The sequence below is a fragment of the Kogia breviceps genome, chromosome 5, assembly GCF_026419965.1.
Source record: "Kogia breviceps isolate mKogBre1 chromosome 5, mKogBre1 haplotype 1, whole genome shotgun sequence".
Lineage (NCBI taxonomy): Eukaryota > Metazoa > Chordata > Mammalia > Artiodactyla > Physeteridae > Kogia > Kogia breviceps.
In genome coordinates this window covers 18,514,423-18,536,996 of record NC_081314.1, presented here as the reverse complement: position 1 = coordinate 18,536,996, position 22,574 = coordinate 18,514,423, and positions in this window count along the sequence as shown.

Here is a 22,574-nt window from a genome sequence, read left to right as displayed (position 1 = left end):
ATACATGGTGGGTGGCAGCAGCCTTGAGCCCTGTTAAGGGAGTAGCAAGATTGGAGGAGCCCATCACCCCAGGCACGGAGGGTCACCTGACACCTTGTCCAGAGCTAGCTTCCACTCGTGTCTGTACTCCATCCCTCCCCAGCTCTTCTCTGTCTCTGTGCCTCTGTGTCTGTCTCTGCCTCTCTCTTTCTCTGTCACACACACACACACACACACACACACACACACACACACACACACACACACACGCTTCTCCCCCGGGGGCTGTAAACTCAAAAGACAACTCGGCATGGGGATGGGAAGAGCACCATCCCAGGAAGTCGCAATTCTTCTCCCACTGCAGTTCCACAAATACTTTGGCCATAGGATGTGCGCAGGATACAAAGCTGAGGGCAAGGACACCATCACGGTCTGCTGGGGTCTCAAAGTGAGGTGGGGAACATATTCAAGTCAACAGCCAGTCTCGATCTGAGCTCATAAAGGAAATAATAGAGGGAGCACAGGGCACTTCGGGAAACAGAGGCAGGGCCCCAGGCCTCCTGAGCCGAGGTCTGGGACAACCTTCTAGAGGAACTGGAGCCCTTCAGCTTGAAGACCTGTAAGAATGAGCCAGAGAAAGGGGAGGAAAACAAACACCCCCAGGCCCAGAATCAACATTCTGCGTGTGTCTGAAAATTAACCCAGAAGATATTCTTATTGTTTCACTTGTAAGATGTTTCCAAAGAGAAAAGCCCTTAGGCTCATTCCTGATTCTTAAGAGAACCTTCTATAATGGTTGAGTTCATTATATTTAATCAATAAGGCCATGGTCACAGGTTAATTATAACAAGGTTGGTGAAAAAATCAACTTCCTATAGCAATCATAAATTACAACTCTCAAGAAACAAATTCAATGTTTTACAGTAAGTGCTCTAATATTCTAAATGAATATATATTTTTTCAAGGTTATCGGGTATGAGTCAGCAGCCCTTAGAACAATTGAACAAACCTATTAGTATGATAGGAAAGCTAGTTTTTGCCTCTTTTAGTAAAGAAACTTATTGAGAAACTCAAGTTTATGATAAGATATAGAACAAGAACAGATTAACTTAAAAATCTTGGTAACTGGTATATAAATACTCACTAATCATCTGACCTTTCTGAATGAAGAGTCTTTCCACTGATTTACCTTTTCAAAAACACATATCAAGAACTTCTCATCCTCTCAAAGTCCCTATTAAAAAATTCTGTCCACTGGCAGTAACTTAATTTTAATCAAAGCTGAATCAAAGACCTGGTGGACTTACACTAATTTTTTTTTTCCATAATAGCATAAACAGGGACACACCTGCTCACTCGCCTGGCCCTCTGCCTGCTCTCCTGTGAGCTGGGGATAATTGCGTACCCCTCCCTTTCAGAGGGCCTTGTGATGATCCAAAATGTCATGACATATGAACTTGAGCCATGGCTATCTCCTGGCCTGGTCATGCCCTTGCCCTATGTTAGGAGTGGGGAGAAACTCTGGCACAAGGCAGGCCCTTGGTGGGAAAGACAGGACAGTTCTGTGGGCAGTCAGAATTCCAGAAAGCCATTCTCTTGACTCCCAGAGCAAAGCCACTAAGCAGCCCTTGGCAGATTCCTACTCCAGACCCACCTTCCTCTCTCCCTACCATGGCCTGATCCCTTCTCTCCACTCCCTTATCCTTGGTCCACTGTGGCAGAAACCCTCCAAAAAGCCCTCTCCCCTACTGAGCCCTCCTCACTGTCAGAGCCCTCCCACCATTCCTCACCAGTCCTGCTGTTCTCAGCTGTCTTCAACGAGAATTAACCAAACCACCAGCTCTGCCTCTTGAGTCGCAGGTGTGTGAGCTCAGTGCCCACATTTTGGAGCCTCTTAGCCCTTAGAATTGGGGTACTGCTCTCTGGTGTGTCCCCAGTGTTACCCTCATCACTTACGTCTGTGGGGAGCTGGGAGCCAGTGCCAACACGTGATTTGTTTCCATAGCTCAGACCTGAGAGAGCCTGCAAGCCCGGAGAAACTCCGGGTAGAAGATTTATTTCTCTGTACCTCTTTCACAGGCCTTTACAACTCTGACCAATGAAATCCATCCAGGGCCACTGAGGTTATTTTCAAACTGAAGACACAGGGACCCAGAAAATGTTTTAGAAATGAAAAATAAAAAGGCAAATGGATAGGGCTTCCCTGGTGGCGCAGTAGTTGGGGCTCCGCCTGCCGATGCAGCGGACACGGGTTCGTGCCCTGGTCCGGGAAGATCCCACCTGCCGCGGAGCGGCTGGGCCCGTGAGCCATGGCCGCTGAGCCTGCGCGTCCGGAGCCTGTGCTCCGCAACGGGAGAGGCCACAACAGTGAGAGGCCCGCGTACCGCAAAAAAAAAAAAAAAAAAAAAAAGGCAAATGGATAAAGTGGAGGAGAAATAGGTGGACACCAGATGGATCACAGTAACAGTGGATGTGAGAACTGGAGATCCAGCTTACCAAAAGATGGAAAAGAAACCACAATGAGAACAGCACAGAGGGTTGGGAGTTTCAATGAGGGAAGCCAAGCTAACACAGTCTTCCTGCCTGCAGGACAGCTTGGGGCCACACCGAAAACTGGACACCAACAGCTATGCTCTCGTGTTTAAAGGCCGACTGTGGGGACTGAAAATGTTTTATTGAGACCAGAAAGAAAACACTGCAAAGGACCCTAGCTTCGGGGAAACCTACAGCTGCTATGGTTAATTTCATTAAGTCATCCTAAGCGGTACACGCAGTTCTTACATATGGCTGGTGGAATCAAAGGTGACTAACTGCACGCTCCCATAAGAATCCCGTCCTGATTAAAGGAAGTCATTGACAGGTTGGAGACAAGTTGTCACAGTGCGGAAAAGAGATACAGCATAACCTTTTTCTCCATCAAGTCTTCTTTTCTGGACAAGCAAAGATCAGAGAAACCATCTGAGGAATAGGAGCTACATACAGGGAACAGGTAACCTAGAAATGTAATGAGAGCAGCATCAGGAGGCAAAGGTCTTCCCTGTGCTGGGGCAAACAAGCAGGATGTTCATGCTTCCCAGAGACTGGGTCCTTTGTAGAGCAGGAACCAGCAGGGCAAGCCAGAAGCATGAGCCTGAACACACACCAAGCTGGCATGTGGCAAGGACTTGGCGCTCTAACTGCTTGGGCAACAAATATACAGCCCTCCCCACCAGGTCCGCAGGATATTTTCACTTTTCCCATTCTCACTGGCCCATAGAACTTTCTCTCTTTGCCTTATCTTTGGGGCAGTGGCTCTCGACCTGTGTCACCATATGCCAATAGATACTGTCAGTGATCAGGTAAGTAGAAAGCATTTTGCTACTGATATTAAAGTACCTAAGTGTGTGTGTTTTCTAAATATAAATTGAAGGAGACCAAGGTGATTTCCACAATAATATCACTTTCACTCTTTTGCTCTATTAGTCAGGTCTTATTGATTGGAAAAGACAAAAATTAACACAAACTAGCTTAGGTTGAAAGGGAGATTTGTTGGAAGGTTACAGAATATTCCAGTTACTACTGCTGTGTAACACATTATCCCCAAAGTTAGTGACTTTTATCACGTTTATGAATTGTATGGATCAGGACTTTGGACAGGGAACAGTGAGGATGGATCTGCTCCATGATGTCTGGGGCTACAGCTGGGAAGACTCTATGGCTGGGAGTGACTCAATGGTTGGGGGCTGGAATGATCTGGAGCTTTCTTCACTCACATGCTTGGGTGGCTGATGTTAGGTGTCATCTGCGACCTCAGCTGGGGCCATCAACCTGACCTTCTACACACAGCCTCTCCATATGGCCTGAACTGCCTCATAGCATGGCAGTCTCAGGGAAATGGGGCTTCTTACATGGTGGTTCAAAGTTGCAGGTCTCCAGTGTAACTTTTCCAGCTAACAACATTAAAATGTATCACTTTTTATGACCTGCTGTCAGAAGACACATTATGTCTCATCTGCTGTATTCTATTGGTTATAAGCAAGTTACAGGCACACTCAGATTCAAGGGAAGCGGAAATATATCCTACTTCTCAGTAGGAAGAGTATCAAAATAATTAGTAGTCATGTTTTTAAACCACCACACTGAGCTATCTTGTGTAACTGTGAGAAGTAGGGACTCAAACAATGCCAGGACTCTCTGCTTCTCTTTGCATGATGAATTCTTTGGTTCTCTTCTCTCTTACTGCAGACTGGCTTCATCCAGGGAGCAGAGAGGGGAACATCTAGAGCCACATAACACAGGCATAGTCCCTGGAGGCCCCTCTTTATATTTTCAAGCCACTTCCTGAGGGTAGATAACTACTGAGAGATAAGCAGCATCTGCAAAATTTGTGATCCAGTACATGCACCTAAATACAAGAGCAACGGTGGACTGACTGCCAGCTACTATGGAATTACCCTTATACTATAGTCTACCTTATATATGTCCAGGTAATATGCCAATGGTGGGAAAATAAAAGGAGAGAGTTGAAAGGCCTGCTTCTTGGCACTAACTGAATTTTACCCTAAAATGTAATTGTGTATATGTTATTTCCTTCTCTAAACTTTGAGTGTCTTGAGGAGTGTATGGCACTAGAGTTTAATATACACTTGATTGAATGAATGAACAAATAAATATTCTAAGTGAATATAAGTTAATTACAATTTAACATGATACAAAACCTCAAGTTATACAGACAATAAATATGTTCAGAATTAGATAAAAAGATATCACTGTATACCTAAATATTTAGTATATTTCTTTTATATTATTTAAAATGGTATTTTCTTTAATAATTAAAAAAATTTAATGAATAATTTGTGGTTAATATACTTATTTAAGTTCACTTTTAATATAAAATACATGCAGCTTGGTTGCAAGTCATTACAGTGCCTAGCTTTATCTCCTATCAGAAGAGAAAGTAAATCCTCTGGAGAATTATAACATCAACATACGTTCATCAGAATATTCTAATCTACTAATGAAAATTAAATAGAAATTACTTCTAAAATCAGAATATATAATATCTCAAAATGAGTAACACATTAGATGGACTTATCAAAGGTTAAACACAGTTCAGTTAAACACTGAACTAGAAGATAAAGCAGTAGAAAGTAAGACTCAGACTTGAAGAGAAAGAAAGAAAACTGACTTAAAAAAATGAAATACAGATCAATAGAAAATCTGTAAGTACATAAATGAAAAAATCAGGAAAATACAAAAAAGATCATTAGAGAAATGGTGAGAATGTTCCACATACATGCAAATGGAGGAGAAAGAAGAGAGAGAATGGGACAGAGCAATATGAGAAGAAATAATGACCAAAATGTTTCCATAGTAATGAAAGACAAATTCACAGATTCTAAACACTCTACTAATTCTTAACAGGAAAAAGTCAAAGAAAAGTATACACATAGGCACATCATAGTAAGGCTGCTGAAAGAGAGAAAGAGAGAATATCTTAAGAATGGCCTGATCCATGAGCATGATATATCTTTCCATTTATTTGTGTTATCTTCAATTTCATTCATCAGTGTCTTATTGGTTTCAGAGCACAAGTTCTTTGTTAAAATGTCCATACTACCCAAAGCAATCTATAGATTCAATGCAATCCTTATCAAAATGTCAATGGCATTTTACACAGAACTAGTACAAATAATTCTAAAATTTGTACGGAACCACAGAAGACCCCAAATAGCCAAAGAAATTTTGAGAAAGAAGAACAAAGCTGGAGGCATCAAGCTTCACTGATTTTAAACTATGCTACAAACCTATAATAATCAAAGCAGTATGGTACTGGCACAAAAACAGACACCTAGATCAATGGAAGATAATAGAGAGCCTAGAAATAAACCCATTCTTACATGGCCAATTAATCTATGACAAAAATAAAGGACAAGAAAATACAATGTGGAAAGGACAGTATCTTCAATAAATAGTGTTGAGAAAACTGCACAGCTACATGCAAAAAAAAAAAAAAAAATGAAACGAGACCACTTTCTTATACCATATACAAAAATAAACTCAAATGGATTAAAGACAAATGTAAGACCTGAAACTATAAATCTCCTAGAAGAAAACATAGGTAGTGAGCTCTTTGACAGCAGTCTTAACAGTATTTTTTTGGATCAGTCTCCTCAGGCAAGAAAAACAAAAGCAAAAATAAACAAATGAGACTACATCAAACTAAAAAGCTTTTGCACAGCAAAGGAAACCACTAACAGAACAAAAAGGCAACCTACTGAATGGGAGAAGGTATTTGCTAATGATATGCCCAATAAGAGGTTAATATAAAAAATATACAAAGAACTCACACAACTCAATATAAAAAAGCCAATCTTATTTAAAAATGGGCAGAGGACCTGAATAGACCTTTTTCCAAAGAAGACATATGGATGTCCAATGGGCACATGAAAAGGTGCTCAACATCATTAATCATCAGATAAATGCAAATCAAAACCACAATGGAAAAAAAAACCCACAATGGTGAATGGCTATTATCAAAAAGAAAATAAGTAACATGTGTTAGGGCTTCCCTGGTGGCACAGTGGTTGCAAGTCTGCCTGCCAATGCAGGGGACACGGGTTCATGCCCCGGTCCAGGAAGATCCCACATGCCACGGAGCGGCTGGGTCCGTGAGCCATGGCTGCTGAGGCTGTTCTTCTGGAGCCTGTGCTCTGCAATGGGAGAGGCCACAGCAGTGAGAGGCCTGCATACCACAAAAAAGTAAATAAATAAAAATTTAAATTTAAATTAAAAAAAATAACATGTGTTAGTGAGGATGTGAAGAAAAGGGAAACCTCCCCTACACTGTTGGTGGGAATGTAAACTGGTACAGCCATTATGAGAAACAGAATGTAGTTTCCTCAAAAAATTAAAAATATAACTATCATATGATCCAACAATTCCTCTTCTGGGTATTTATCCAAAGAACATTAAAACACTAATTTGAAAAGATATATACACCCCAATGTTCATGGTAGCATTATTTACAATATCTACTTAGGAAGCAACCTAAATGTGCATTGATAGATATATGGATAAAAAAATAAAACAGATATTTATATTATGTATTATATACATAATATATATATTCAATGGAATATTACTCAACTACAAAAAAGAATGAAATCTTACCATTTACAACAATATGGATGGACATAGAGGGTATTATGCTGAATGAAATAAGTCAGAGAAAGACAAATATCATAGGATTTCACTTATATATAGAATCTAAACACAAAACAAATGAACAAACATAACAAAATAGAAAAAGATTCATAGATACAGAGAACAAACTGGTGGTTGCTGAGGTAGGGAGTGGGAATCAGGGGAGATGGGAATGGGTGAAATAAGTGAAGAGAATTAAGAAGTACAAACTTCCAGTTATAAAATAAATAAATCACAGGAATGAACTGTACAGCATAGGGAATATAGTCAATAATATTGTAATAAATTTGCATGGTGACAAATGGTAACTAGACTTATCATGGTGATCATCTCATAAAGTATAAAAATATCAAGTCACTATGTTGTACACCTGAACCTAATATAATATTGTAAGTCATTTATACTAAAATCAAAAATAAATAAATAAAGAATGGCCTGAAAAAAGGCACATTAACTTCAAAAGAGTAACAGTAAGATGGACATTCGATTTTGTAACAGAAATGATAAAAGCTAGAAGAACAATGAAGTGATTTTCAATTATACCAGGAAAACAAAATTTTTAAGTGAATAAATAATGGTCAACCTGGCATTCTAAACCTTGAGAAAATTTCCCTGCAAAATTAATGTTTAAAAATGCTTTAGCACAAACCAAAAGTAAGAATAATCATGGTTATCAAACCTGCATAAAAGAAAGAAAAAAGATATTTCTTCTATAAGAGTCAGCAGTGGGGGAAAAAAATGACCCTGCATTACAAAAGCAAAGTATAGACCTCTCTGGAAGAACACATTTTTAACACAGGTAGCAATGTTGGAGTCCCACATATAAAATGCTGCCAAATATGAGTTCACACAATGAAATAAGCCACAATTTGAAATAATCAGAAATAAAAAGCAGTAGAATTAGACAAGCTATTAATATAGATAACTAAGAATTGTGAGCCATAGACTTATAGAATAAGCATGTATAAAATAAAGAAATAAAAGCTGAAACTTTTAAGAAGAGATAAAAACAGACACTATAAAATATTAATTTCTTTAAAGAATTAAAAGGAAATTTTTGAAATGAAAAATATCACTTAATCTAAAATTTTAAGCATGTGTTAAACAACATATTAGACATAGAGAGGATGAGAGAACAGAAAGGTAAATCTAAAGAAATTACCCAGAAACTACCACAGAGGAATTGACAAGTGAAAATATTAGAAGTGAAGTTAAGAGAAATGGGGGATAGAATGAAAAGATTTAACATAGCTCCAAGGATATCATACATGAGAAGAAAGAGAATGGGGGAAGGCAATATTCAAAAAGATAATGGCTTAAAAACTTCTATAACTGATGAAAGACATTAAACCTCAGATTCAGAAAGCATATGAAAGACATTAAAACTCAGATTCAGGAAGCATAATTTATTTCAAGCAAAATAAATAAAGATGAATCAACAAGCAGATTTGTCAAAGGGAAAGTATAGAAAAAGGGGAAAAAATATCCCAAAACAAAAAGAGAAGACAAGTTACCTCCAGAAGCAAGCAAAAATGTACTGACTGTACTATCAGCAGCAGAAGTCAGAGACAATAGAATCATATTTTCAAAGTTCTAGAGGAAAATAACTGTCAGTCTAAAATATTGGACCATGTTGAAGTTTGTTAATGCTCGTCAGACAAAGACTCAAAGAATATACCTTGAGTAGTAGAATAAGTTGGGTTTATTACTTGTTGTGGCAAGAGGGGGACCATGGTGTATCTCAGTAAGAGGGTGCTAGACATGATCTATTATAGCATCTGGGCTATGACTGGGTAATCTTGGGGAGGATCTAAGGAATCAGAGGACTCTTTTTGGATGTGGGTGTTATCAGCAAGTGAGAGCAATTCTATGATTGTGTATCTCAATAATTATCAGGAGGGAGGACTAGATTGAGGATCAACTGTAATTGGTTAAAAGTTGCAGTCACTCTTTTAGCAAGAGAGGGAGACGTTTGGGGTTTTGTGAGCTGTACAGTGATCTTGTCTGAGTAGAGTATCTGTGAGACTGTTTATGTTCAACAAGAGAATAGCATGGCTTAGCTGTAAGCATCAGATTCGTCTATAATAATATTGAGACCTAACTGTAAAGTTAGATCAGTCCCAGATGTCGAGAGCTGCCTTTTTTATCCTTAACGTCTATTCATAAATGAAATAAATAAGAATGAATTCGTGACTTTGACACTCACAGTCCCTCACAAAAGGTAATTCTAAAGGGTATAACTTCAAGAAGTAGGAAATTGAACCCAGAAGGAATGGGATATGAGAAAGAATAGTGAACAAAGGAATTGGTAATCATGGCTATCAATCAAACCTCACATTAACAGTATGAAACAATAGTGATGGGATGGGTTAGAAAATAAGGTTGGACCACAATTCTGAACAATATGTAAGATCAGAGGGCAAAGATTAGGCCAAGCATTCTATGACTCCTGCATTAAGGAAGAGGTAGCAATTCTGATTTAACCATAAGGCTTTGTTAAGGCAAGAATGCATGTTAAAATTTAAGAGTAACTCCTAAAAAAATAGAAATAGGCCATATAAATTTGGTGGGGGAAGGAATGAAAAAATTCATAAGGAAAGAAAGGGGAAAAATGATGCCAAGAAATATCATGATAAATGGAATATAAAAATGAATCCAAACATATCATTAATGACTACAGATGTAATCGGATTAAATTTATCAGTTAAAGGGCAAAATTTACCAATGTGGATTTTTTTAGTGACCTCTGTGCCTTTGCAACTGGCACACAAAACATAAGGACAAGAAGGTTGAAAGTTTTTAAAAGGATAGAAAATGAGCAAATATCATACTAGTAAAAGGAAGCTGATTTCTCTAATTAACCATCAGTCTCAGATCCTCTTTCATCACTGCCTACTGCTCCATTTTTTTGTTTTTTAATTCAAAGCAATTCTTTCTGCCCACCATAACATGTCCCCAAATGGCCTTTCCAGCCGTTTTTACCATATGAACTTTCAATTCCAGATACAACCACTAACGGATTTGCAGTCTCTTAAAAAAGAAAATCTTATTGATTGGAGTGAGGAAGGTTTAAGACATTAGAAATAACCCTTAGAAGAGAGTAGAAGGGTGGTTGCCCGGGGCTAGGGAGGGAGGAAACGGGGAGGTGATGGTCAAAGGGTACAAAATGTCAGGTACCTGAGAAGAGTAAATTCTAGAGATCCTCACGACAAGGTGCCTGTGGTTCATAAAGCCATGTTATATACTTAGAGCTTAGCTAAGAGGGTAGATCTCCCATTAAGTGTTCTTATCACAATAATAGAGAGGGTAGAGGAAACTTATACCTGATGGATGTATTTATGCCATAGACTGGTGATGGCTTCACAGATGTACACTTATCTCCAAAATCATCTGGTTGTATATATTAAATATGTACAGCTCTTTCTATGTCCAAAAAAAAAAGAAAATACATGAAGGCTCTGAAGAACTGGAGAAGTACTTGCCGATCCCAACTGCAATCATTATTTTAAGTTAGCTACTTTGTTTGATGTTCAGAACAATGTCATTAAGTCATCAAGAAAAGCTTAAGTGATGTTTATAAAAAACTGTTCATTAACACATTGTGTCAATTCAGTTCCTCCATGAAGCAGACACCAAGATGGAATCACACATGTAAAAGATTCACTACGAGAAATACCAGTGAAGGATAAAAGGAAGAAGGAACAGAAGAACGCAGAAAGAAGTTTAGACCAGGGATCCCCAGCCCGTGGGCCACTGACCTGTACCAGGCCGTGGCCTTGTAAAAACCGGGCTGCACAGCAGGAAGTAAGCAGCAGGTGAGCGAGTGAAGCTTCATCTGTACTTATACCTTCTCCACATAGCTCACATTACTGCCTGAGCTCCGCCTCCTGTCAGATCAGGGGTGGCATTAGATTATTTTTTTTAACATCTTTATTGGAGTATAGTTACTTTAAAATAGTGTGTTAGTTTCTGCTTTACAACAAAGTGAATCAGTTATACATATACATATGTTCCCATATCTCTTCCCTCTTGCATCACGCTCCCTCCCACGCTACCTATCCCACCCCTCTAGGTGGTCACAAACCACCTAGCTGTTCTCGCTGTGCCATGCAGCCGCTTCTCACTAGCTATCCACCCTATGTTTGGTAGACTATATATGTCCATGCCACTCTCTCACTTCGTCACAGCTTACCCTTCCCCCTCCCCATATCCTCAAGTCCATGCTCTGGTAGGTCTGTGTCTTTATTCCCGTCCTACATCAAGGCTCTTCATGACATTTTTTTTCTTAGATTCCATATATATGTGTTAGCATATGGTATTTGTTTTTCTCCTTCTGTTTTACTTCACTCTCTATGACAGACTCCAGGTCCATCCACCTCACTACAAATAACTCAATTTCGTTTCTTTTTATGGCTGAGTAATATTCCATTGTATATATGTGCCACATCTTCTTTATCCATTCATCTGTTGATGGACACTTAGGTTGCTTCCATGTCCTGGATATTGTAAATAGAGCTGCAATGAACATTCTGGTACATTACTCTTTTTGAATTATGGTTTTCTCAGGGTATATGCCCAGTAGTGGGATTGCTGGGTCATATGGTAGTTCTATTTGTAGTTTTTTAAGGAACCTCCATACTGTTCTCCATAGTGGCTGTATCAATTTACATTCCCACCAACAGTGCAAAACGGTTCCCTTTTCTCCACACCATCTCTAGCATTTATTGTTTCTAGATTTTTTGATGATGGCCATTCTGACTGGTGTGAGATGATATCTCATTGTAGTTTTGATTTGCATTTCTCTAATGATTAATGATGTTGAGCATTCTTTCATATGTTTGTTGGCAATCTGTATATCTTCTCTGGAGAAATGTCTATTTCGGTGTTCTGCCCATTTTTGGATTGGGTTGTTTGTTTTTTTGTTATTGAGCTTCATGGGCTGCTTGTAAATCTTGGAGATTAATCCTTTGTCAGTTGCTTCATTTGCAAATATTTTCTCCCATTCTGAGGGTTGTCTTTTGGTCTTGTTTATGGTTTCCTTTGCTGTGCAAAAGCTTTTAAGTTTCATTAGGTCCCATTTGTTTATTTTTGTTTTTATTTCCATTTCTCTAGGAGGTGGGTCAAAAAGGATCTTGCTGTGATTTATGTCATAGAGTGTTCTGCCTATGTTTTCCTCTAAGAGTTTGATAGTGTCTGGCCTTACATTTAGGTCTTTAATCCATTTTGAGCTTATTTTTGTGTATGGTGTTAGGGAGTGTTCTAATCTCATACCTTTACATGTACCTGTCCAGTTTTCTCAGCACCACTTATTGAAGAGGCTGTCTTTCCTCCACTGTATATTCATGCCCCCTTTATCAAAGATAAGATGACCATATGTGTGTGGGTTTATCTCTGGGCTTTCTATCCTGTTCCATTAATCTATATTTCTGTTTTTGTGCCAGTACCATACTGTCTTGATTACTGTAGCTTTGTAGTATAGTCTGAAGTCAGGGAGCCTGATTCTTCCAGCTCCATTTTTCGTTCTCAAGATGGCTTTGGCTATTCGGGATCTTTTGTGTTTCCATACAAATTGTGAAATTCTTTGTTCTACTTCTGTAAAAACTGCCAGTGGTAGTTTGATAGAAATTGCATTGAATCTGTTGATTGCTTTGGGTAGTAGAGTCATTTTCACAATGTTGATTCTTCCAATCCAAAAACATGGTATATCTCTCCATCTATTTGTATCATTTTTTCATTTATTTCATCAGTGTCTTATAATTTTCTGCATACAGGTCTTTTGTCTCCTTAGGTAGGTTTATTCCTAGATATTTTATTCTTTTTGTTGCAGTGGTAAATGGGAGTGTTTTCTTAATTTCACTCTCAGATTTTTCATCATTAGTGTATAAGAATGACAGGAATTTCTGTGCATTCATTTTGTATCCTGCTAAGTTACCAAATTCGTTTATTAGCTCTAGTAGTTTTCTGGTAGCATCCTTAGGATTCTCTATGTATAGTATCATGTCATCTGCAAACAGTGACAGCTTTACTTCTTCTTTTCCTATTTGGATTCCTTTTATTTCTTTTTCTTCTCTGATTGCTGTGGCTAAAACTTCCAAAACTATGTTGAATAAGAGTGGTGAGAGTGGGCAGCCTTGTCTTGTTCCTGATCTTAGTGGAAATGGTTTCAGTTTTTCACCATTGAGAACAATGCTGGCTGTGGGTTTGTCATATATGGCCTTTATTATGTTGAGGAAAGTTCCCTCTATACCTACTTTCTACAGGGTTTTTATCATAAATGGGTATTGAATTTTGTCAAATGCTTTCTCTGCATCTGTTGAGGTGATCATATGGTTTTTCTCCTTCAATTTGTTAATATAGTGTATCACGTTGATTGATGCGCATATATTGAAGAATCCTTGCATTCCTGGAATAAACCCCACTTGATCATGGTGTATGATCATTTTAATGTGCTGTTGGATTCTGTTTGCTAGTATTTTGTTGAGGATTGTTGCATCTATGTTCATCAGTGATATTGGCCTATACTTTTCTTTCTTTATGACGTCTTTGTCTGGTTTTGGTATCAGGTTGATGGTTGCCTCATAGAATGAGTTTGGGAGTGTTCCTCCCTCAGCTATATTTTGGAAGAGTTTGAGAAGGATAGGTGTTAGCTCTTCTCTAAATGTTTGATAAAATTCGCCTGTGAAGCCATCTGGTCCTGGGCTTTTGTTTGTTGGAAGATTTTTCATCAGTTTCAATTTCAGTGCTTGTGATTGGTCTGTTCATATTTTCTATTTCTTCCTGGTTTGGTCTCAGCTGGTTGTGCATTTCTAAGAACTTGTCCATTTCTTCCAGGTTGTCCATTTTATTGGCATAGAGTTGCTTGTAGTAATCTCTCATGATCTTTTATATTTCTGCAGTGTCAGTTCTTACTTCTCCTTTTTCATTTCTAATTCTATTGGTTGGAGTCTTCTCCCTTTTTTTCTTGATGAGTCTGGCTAATGGTTTATCAATTTTGTTTATCTTCTCAAAGAACCAGTGTTTAGTTTTATTGATCTTTGCTATCATTTCCTTCATTTCTTTTTCATTTATTTCTGATCTGATCTTTACGACTTCTTTCCTTCTGCTAACTTTGGGGTGTTTTTGTTCTTCTGTCTCTAATTGCTTTAGATGCAAGGTTAGGTTGTTTATTTGAAATGTTTCCTGTTTCTTAAGGTAGGACTGTATTGCTATAAACTTCCCTCTTAGAACTGCTTCTGCTGCATCCCATAGGTTTTGGGTTGTTGTGTCTCCATTGTCATTTGTTTCTAGGTATTTTTTAATTTCCTCTTTGATTTCTTCAGTGATCACATCGTTATTAAGTAGTGTATTGTTTAGTTTCCATGTGTTTGTATTTTTTAAAGATCTTTTCCTGTAATTGATATCTAGTCTCATAGCATTGTGGTCAGAAAAGATACTTGATACAATTTCAATGTTCTTAAATTTACCAAAGCTAGATTTGTGACCCAAGATATGAGCTATCCTGGAGAATGTTCCATGAGCACTTGAGAAAAATACATATTCTGTTGTTTTTGGATGGAATGTCCTATAAATATCAATTAAGTGCATCTTGTTTAGTGTATCATTTAAAGCTTGTGTTTCCTTATTTATTTTCATTTTCGCTGATCTGTCCATTGGTGAAAGTGGGGTGTTAAAGTCCCCTACTATGATTGTGTTACTGTCGATTTCCCATTTTATGGCTGTTTGTATTTGCCTTATGTATTGAGGTGCTCCTATGTTGGGTGCATAAATATTTACAATTGTTATATCTTCTTCTTGGATCGATCCCTTGATCATTATGTAGTGTCCTTCTTTGTCTCTTGTAATAGTCTTTATTTTAAAGTCTATTTTGTCTGATATGAGAATTGCTACTCCAGCTTTCTTCTGTTTTCCATTTGCATGGAATATCTTTTTCCATGCCCTCACTTTCAATCTGTATGTGTGCCTAGATCTGAAGTGGGTCTCTTGTAGACAGCATATATATGGGTCTTGTTTATGTATCCATTCAGCCAGTCTGTGTCTTTTGGTGGGCACATTTAATCCATTTACATTTAAAGTAATTATTGATATATATGTTCCTATTCCCATTTACTTAATTGTTTTGGGTTTGTTATTGTAGGTCTTTTTTTCTCTTGTGTTTCTTGCCTAGATAAGTTCCTTTAGCATTTGTTGTAAAGCTGGTTTGGTGGTGCTGAACTCTCTCAGCTTTTGCTTGTCTGTAAAGGTTTTAATTTCTCCATCAAATCTGAATGAGATCCTTGCTGTGTAGAGTAATCTTGGTTGTAGGTTTTTCTCCTTCATCACTTTAAATATGTCCTGCCACTCCCTTCTGGCTTTCAGAGTTTCTGCTGAAAGATCAGCTGTTAACCTTATGGGGATTCCCTTGTGTGTTATTTGTTGTTTTTCCCTTGCTGCTTTTTTTTTTTTTTTGTGGTACACAGGCCTCTCACTGTTGTGGCCTCTCCTGTTGCAGAGCACAGGCTCCGGGCGCACAGGCTCAGTAGCCATGGCTCACGGGCCCAGCCACTCCACGGCATGTGGGATCCTCCCACACTGGGGCACAAACCCGTGTCCCCTGCATCGGAAGGCAGATTCTCAACCACTGCGCCACCAGGGAAGCCCCCTTGCTGCTTTTAATATGTTTTCTTTGTATATAATTTTTGATAGTTTGATTAATATTTGTCTCAGCATGTTTCTCCTTGGATTTATCCTGTATGGGACTCTCTGTGCTTCCTGGACTTGATTAACTGCATTAGACTCTTAAACGAGTGAAAACCCTACCGAGTGAACTGCTCATGCAAGGGATCTAGTGTGTGTGCTCCTTATGAGAATCTAATGCCTGATGATCTGAGGTGGAGCTGCAGCAGTGATGCTAGTGCTGGGCAGTGGCTGCAAATACAGATTATCATTAGCAGAGAGGTGTGACTGCATAGAGACCATAATAAACCAATTGCTTGCAGACTCATATCAAAATCCTATCAGTGAGGGCTTCCCTGGTGGCGCAGTGGTTGAGAATCCGCCTGCCGATGCAGGGGACACGGGTTCGTGTCCCGGTCCGGGAAGATCCCACATGCCGCAGAGCGGCTGGGCCCATGAACCATGGCTGCTGAGCCTGCGCATCCGGAGCCTGTGCTCTGCAATGGGAGAGGCCACAACAGTGAGAGGCCCGCATACCATAAAAAAAAAAAAAAAAAAATCCTATCAGTGAGAAGCAAGTGACAAGCTGCATCTGATGGCAGGTTTTATAGTGGCAAGTGAGTTGATGTACTTCAATTTTACAGCTGCATCTGATGGCAGTCTTTAAGTCAGAATCTGACACTTATTTTAGTCTGTGCATGACTTACCCATTATTTTATTTACCACTTCCATCCTCACCTCTTTCCCGCACTGCACGCTGTGTCAGTCACAGTTTTGGTAAGCCCACAAGCTGACACTAACCAAAATGAGTAAAAAACAAATGTCACTGGAGAGCTTCTTTGAAAGGGGGAAAGACCCAATGATGAGACAGCAGAAGACTCTAAGACTGCCAACAAAAAGGAAGATGCGTTTAAAATACCAAGACTCCTACTTAAATTACAGGTTCATTGCAACAGGTGATTCACATTCTCCAAGCCTGCTTTGTATAATATCTTGCAACTGGCTACCCAACAAAGCCATGAAACCTTCAAAACTGCTTCTCCACATCATCATTCTAGTGGCTTGGCTAACCGCACTGCTAAGGCTAAGAAGCACTTTACTATTGGTGAAGAGTTGGTCCTGCCTGCTGCTAAGGACATTTGTGGTGAACTTTTAGGAGTGGCTGCAGTTCAAAAGGTGGCACATGTTCCTCTTGCTGCTAGCACCATAGACAAATTGATGAAATAGCAGAGGATATTGAGGCACAATTGTTAGAGAGGATTAATGAGTCACCATGGTAGGCAGACTCCAGGTTGACGAGTCTACCAATGTTGACAACAAGGCAACAATGCTTGTTTTTGTGCAATATATTTTTCAGGTGGATGTGCATGCAGATATGTTATGTGCACTTTTGTTGCAGCCAACACTACAGCTGCAGAACTATACAAGTGTGAATGATTACATATCAAGAAAATTAAATTGGTCATTTTGTGTATGTATATGCATGGACAGAGTATCTGCCACAACTGGACAGATTTCTGGTTTCATTACTTGAGTCAAAGAGGTAGCTTCTGAATGTGAGTCTACACACTGTGTCATCCATAGAGAAAGGCTGGCTAGCTGGAAAATGTCACCTGAACTTAACAATGTTTTGCAGGATGTGATTAAAATTATCAACCACATTAAAATATATGCTCTTAACTCACATCTGTTCATGCAGCTCTGTGAGGAGATGGACGCAGAGCACACATGTCTTCTCTTATACACAGAAGTGAGATGGCTTTCTAAAGGTAGATCACTGGCCAGCGTTTTTGAGTTATGAGAGCTGCTCCAGAGATTTCTTTTAGAAAAACAGTCACCAATGGGAGCACATTCCAGTGACACAGAATGGGTCTCAAAACTTGCTTACTTGTGTGACATATTCAACCTGCTCAGTGAACTCAATCTGTCACTTCAGGAGAGAAAAACAACTGTGTTCAAGTGGGCAGATAAAGTGGCTTCATTCAAAGCCAAACTGGAATTTCTGGGGTGACGAGTGAACATTGGGATTTTTAACATGTTTCAAACATTAGCAGAGATTTTGAAAGAGGCTGAGCCAGGGCTGTCTTTTCTCCCAGGTGGTGCATGATCACCTATCTCAGCTTTCAAAAGAGTTTGAGCATTACTTCCCAACCAAAAAAGACCCCCGTACTGGGAAGGAATGGATGTGCGACCCATTTGTGAATAAGCCAGGTGAATCAACTTTGTCCATGCTAGATGGGGATCAACTGCCTGAGATCACAAATGACAGTGGCCTGTAACGTATGTTTGAGACAACTTCAAATCTCCATACAATCTGGATTAAAGTCAAGGCGGAATATCCTGAGATTGCCACAAAAGCACTGAAAAGCCTGCTTCCATTTCCAATATCCTATCTTTGTGAAGCGGGGTCTTCTGCAGGGACAGCAACCAAAACGAGATCACGGAGTAGACCGGACATAAGCAACACACTTCAGGTGTCACTGTCTCCCATCACTCCCAGATGGGACCATCTAGTTGCAGGAAAACAAGCTCAGGGCTCCCACTGATTCTACATTATGGTGAGTTGTATGATTATTTTATTATATATTACAATGTAATAATAATAAAAACAAAGTGCACAATAAATGTAATGCACTTGACTCATCCCCGCACCACAGTCCATGGAAAAATTGTCTTCCACAAAACCAGTATCTGGTGCTAAAATGGCTGGGGACCGCTGCTTTAGACCATGAAGCAGATCTAACCCCTGTGTAAGGAGAAAGGGATGGAAGTATTGAGTTGGAAGAGTCCCACACTAAAGCACATTTCTGAAAAGCTCTTTTTCAGGCCAATGGAGTTTCCAGGCAAAGTTGCTCATCAGAGGAATTCCTTGTTGGACAGAAATGGGTTGGCACTATTCCAGAATTCCTGTTCCAGAATTCCATATTGGATAAGAATGAGCCTGACATGCTCATTCATTGGCTAGAAATGGTGCCAGGGAAGCATGGACTCAGTATTTATAGGGTAGCAGCTGGAGGCTGTCTGTCAACTACATGCCTGTAGCAGGCTCACATGAAGGAAATCTGAATGGCATGACCCATGGCCACCACGTTCATAACTTACACCATGCAGATTCATTTCTCCACTCATGTTCAAGGGACAGCTACTCCACGGTCCCCTTGGGTCTCTCTTCATAAGAGAAAACTTAGAAGAGGGAGGTTAGTGAGATGAACCATAGTCCCCAGTACTGTGGTTAATCTTGGGGCTACAGTTGGTACTCATCCTCTCCCCTCTACACCATTCATTCTAAAGTCTCCTCATCCTCACCATTGCCTTAGCAAGCCTTGGTGGCTTACGTGGTAATATGACCCAAACCTTCATTCTGAAGAGGCTTGAACAAACCACTGGTAGCCATACCCTTTTCAAGCTGGAGTTGCTTCACAGGTCCATTCAATGGGAAGTACCAGGATGCACCTAATTGAATCAACTGTGTTCCACAAGTAGTGCCCCCCTGCCCCCCATCACGTAAAAGCAGCTTTCCTGCTGATCAGAGCCAATTATCCCAGACTCTTCTTCCTGCCTGCTAGTCCCTGGGTACAGGAGTCCAAAGTGCTCTGACTACAGTATAACCTATAGTTTAATGGGATTCTTACTCTGTCCACTGACAAAGCTTACTATCTCCACTGGGGATAAAGACCCTTATCCCACAGTGCCCATCGTTCCAAGCACATGAAGCACAAAATCCCCACAGGGTCATTGAGAGTGATGTTGAGTGGAGCCACCCATACTTTCAGGCATTGGTTCCTAGACTCATGTATCCTTCCCATTGAGGACACAGCACCACATCGAGGTCTCTGATTTAATACATTGTGCGTTTTGTCCTAAGGAGGGCACCCCGCCATCCAGACTGCTAACTCTGCCCTCACAGGGCAGCAGCTGAGCCTGCCACTCATCCACACTCCCAGCAGCAGGTTCTCTTGAAGGGGGTCCAAGGGGCACACCTCCATGACCACCATAGATAAGGAAGGGTCAAAAGTGATGTAGAGGAGTTTCTAGGCGAACACCTAAAATCTAACTATTTCCACGGTTGTTCCAACTATCGTGCTGCATAACAAATTATCCCAAAACTTAGTGTCTTGAAACAAGTGTCATGTTATGACATCTAATGATTTTGAAGGGTAGGGATTTGGGCAAGGTTTGCTGAGTGATCGTTCCATTGTGCAAGGTATTGATAGGTCACTTGGTGGTATCAGCTGGGGTGTGGTCTGGAGGGTCCAAGATAGTTCACTCGCCTGCCCTGGCACCTTGTTATGAATGAATGGAAACCTGGGCTTAGCTGGGACAATTGGCCTGAGGGTCCACACATGGCCATTCCAGCATGGCGGCTCCAGACTCAGAAGACTGCTTCTGTGGTGGCTCAGGACTCTGGTGAACAAGGCAGAAGCTGCATGGCCTTCTCTGATCTAGCCTCAGAAGTCACATAGGATCTCTGTCACTGTACTCTATAGGTTGAAGCAGCCAAACTAAAGGGGAGGGAATATAGAATGCACCTTTCAAGATGAATATGGTCAAAAAAATTTGTGACCTTGTTTTAAACGTATCCCAGAACTAAACTTTCTGTTAGCTGGGATAATTTCTTACACAGGACACCACAATTTCCAGCACTGCCGGGAATGCAGTATGTCACAATAATTTACACAAGGTAAGAACAAAATTATCTATTGAATGATTGCATGGTTAAATGTTTATTACAATCTGGAAAACAAGAAATGAACTAGCTGGAGACAACAATGCCTGCCTCTTTCATGGCAAGAAACCCCCTGCCCCACTTTCCCTGTTCCCTTGAGTGAAGGAAAGACTCATAACTAGCATCACCCCACCCCCACTCCCCCACCTTCTCATACATATGCCCTTGTAAAGCAGAGCTGCAGAGCTTGTTCTCAGATGGGACTCCCTCAGTCTGACCGTGCACTCAGGGCCTGAGCCTCTTCCACTGCTGTGTGCACAGCCCGAACACAAACACACTTCATTCTCTGATTCCCTGTCCTCCCTCAGGAAAGGCTGCTGTCCTCAGATACTCCAGCTATTGCTGTTGAATTATTATTCAAATTAGTATGCTTTTAATAATTTGAATATTTAGATAATTTTAATTATTTGAACTAAATAATTTGAGTAATTATTAAAATTATCATTGTTTAAAGAAGATGTGGCACATATATACAATGGAATATTACTCAGCCACAAAAAGAAATGAAACTGAGTTATTTGTAATGAGCTGGATAGACCTGGAGTCTGTCATACAGAGTGAAGTAAGTCAGAAGGAGAAAAACAAATATCGTATGCTAATACATATATATGGAATCTAAGAAAAAAAATGTCATGAAGAGATTAGTGGTAGGACGGGAATAAAACACAGACCTACTAGAGCATGGACTTGAGGATATGGGGAGGGGGAAGGGTAAGCTGTGACGATGTGAGAGAGTGGCAGGGACATATACACACTACCAAATGTAAATTAGATAGCTAGTGGGAAGCTGCCGCATAGCACAGGGAGTTCACCTCTGTGCTTTGTGACCACCTAGAGGGGTGGGATAGGGAGGGTGGGAGGGAGGGTGATGCAAGAGGGAAGAGATATGGGAACATATGTATATGTATAACTGATTCACTTTGTTGTAAAGGAGAAACTAACACACTATTGTAAAACAGTTATACTCAAATAAAGATGTTAAAAAAAATTTATCATTGTATCTTTATTCCTGGGAGATGAGACCTGGGAGGTAGTTTGCCCAAAAGGCTGATAGCTCTCCGTTGAAGAAGTGCTCTCTGATCTCCCACAAAGTTCTCTTCACTGAAGGACAAGGGGATTGTGGGGAGGAGAAATCAAACTCAATATTTGCCAACTTAGGGCTTCCCTGGTGGCGCAGTGGTTGAGAGTCCGCCTGCCGATGCAGGGGACACGGGTTCGTGCCCCGGTCCGGGAAGATCCCGCATGCCGCGGAGCGGCTGGGCCCGTGAGCCATGGCCGCTGAGCCTGCGCGTCCAGAGCCTGTGCTCCGCAACAGGAGAGGCCACGACAGTGAGAGGCCCACATACCACAAAAAAAATAAATAAATAAAATATTTGCCAACTTACAGGTTTTCCACCATCCGTGCTGCCTTGCACAGTCTCTTGGGAGGTACATGCTCCAGTTTAACATTCGTTCCCCTTCTCCTTCTCTTCTCCAAAATGGTGCCAGTTTGTAGAGGAAGGGCTTAGTCAACCTGTGGGTTTGGGGAGAGGAGATGATCCACTCACCAGGTGTGAAAAAACTCAGAGTCTTTGCACTGAGCATGTCTTCACATTGCCCTTACACTGGAATGTAGCTAAGCACCGGATGTGTATGTGTTGGGTTCCTCCAACAGCTGATCCTGAGATAAGGACCTTATCACCTTTGTGAGGTGATCCCAGGCATCAGGATGGAGGGTGGAGCGATGTCAGACAGGGCAAGGAGTGAAGTCAGTGTAAGGGTGTGATGCAGAGGGAGTTCCTGCAGGTTGGTGGCTCCACTCTGCCAGGACTCCCTGAGAAGTGTGTAGAATACCCTTCCAGAATTGTCCCCCTGAAGAACACTGGGCTGGGTGGTTGTCCCCCAGCTCCCATATTACCAATCAGTTGAGAGTTAGAGGGCTGCCCCCGGGGGCAGTAACTCACCCCACTCCAGGCTGAGCTTCAGGGTGGCCCTCGGAGAAGACCCTCGGGCAGGAAGAAGACTCATAACTTGAGCTTGAGGAGGGAGGCTG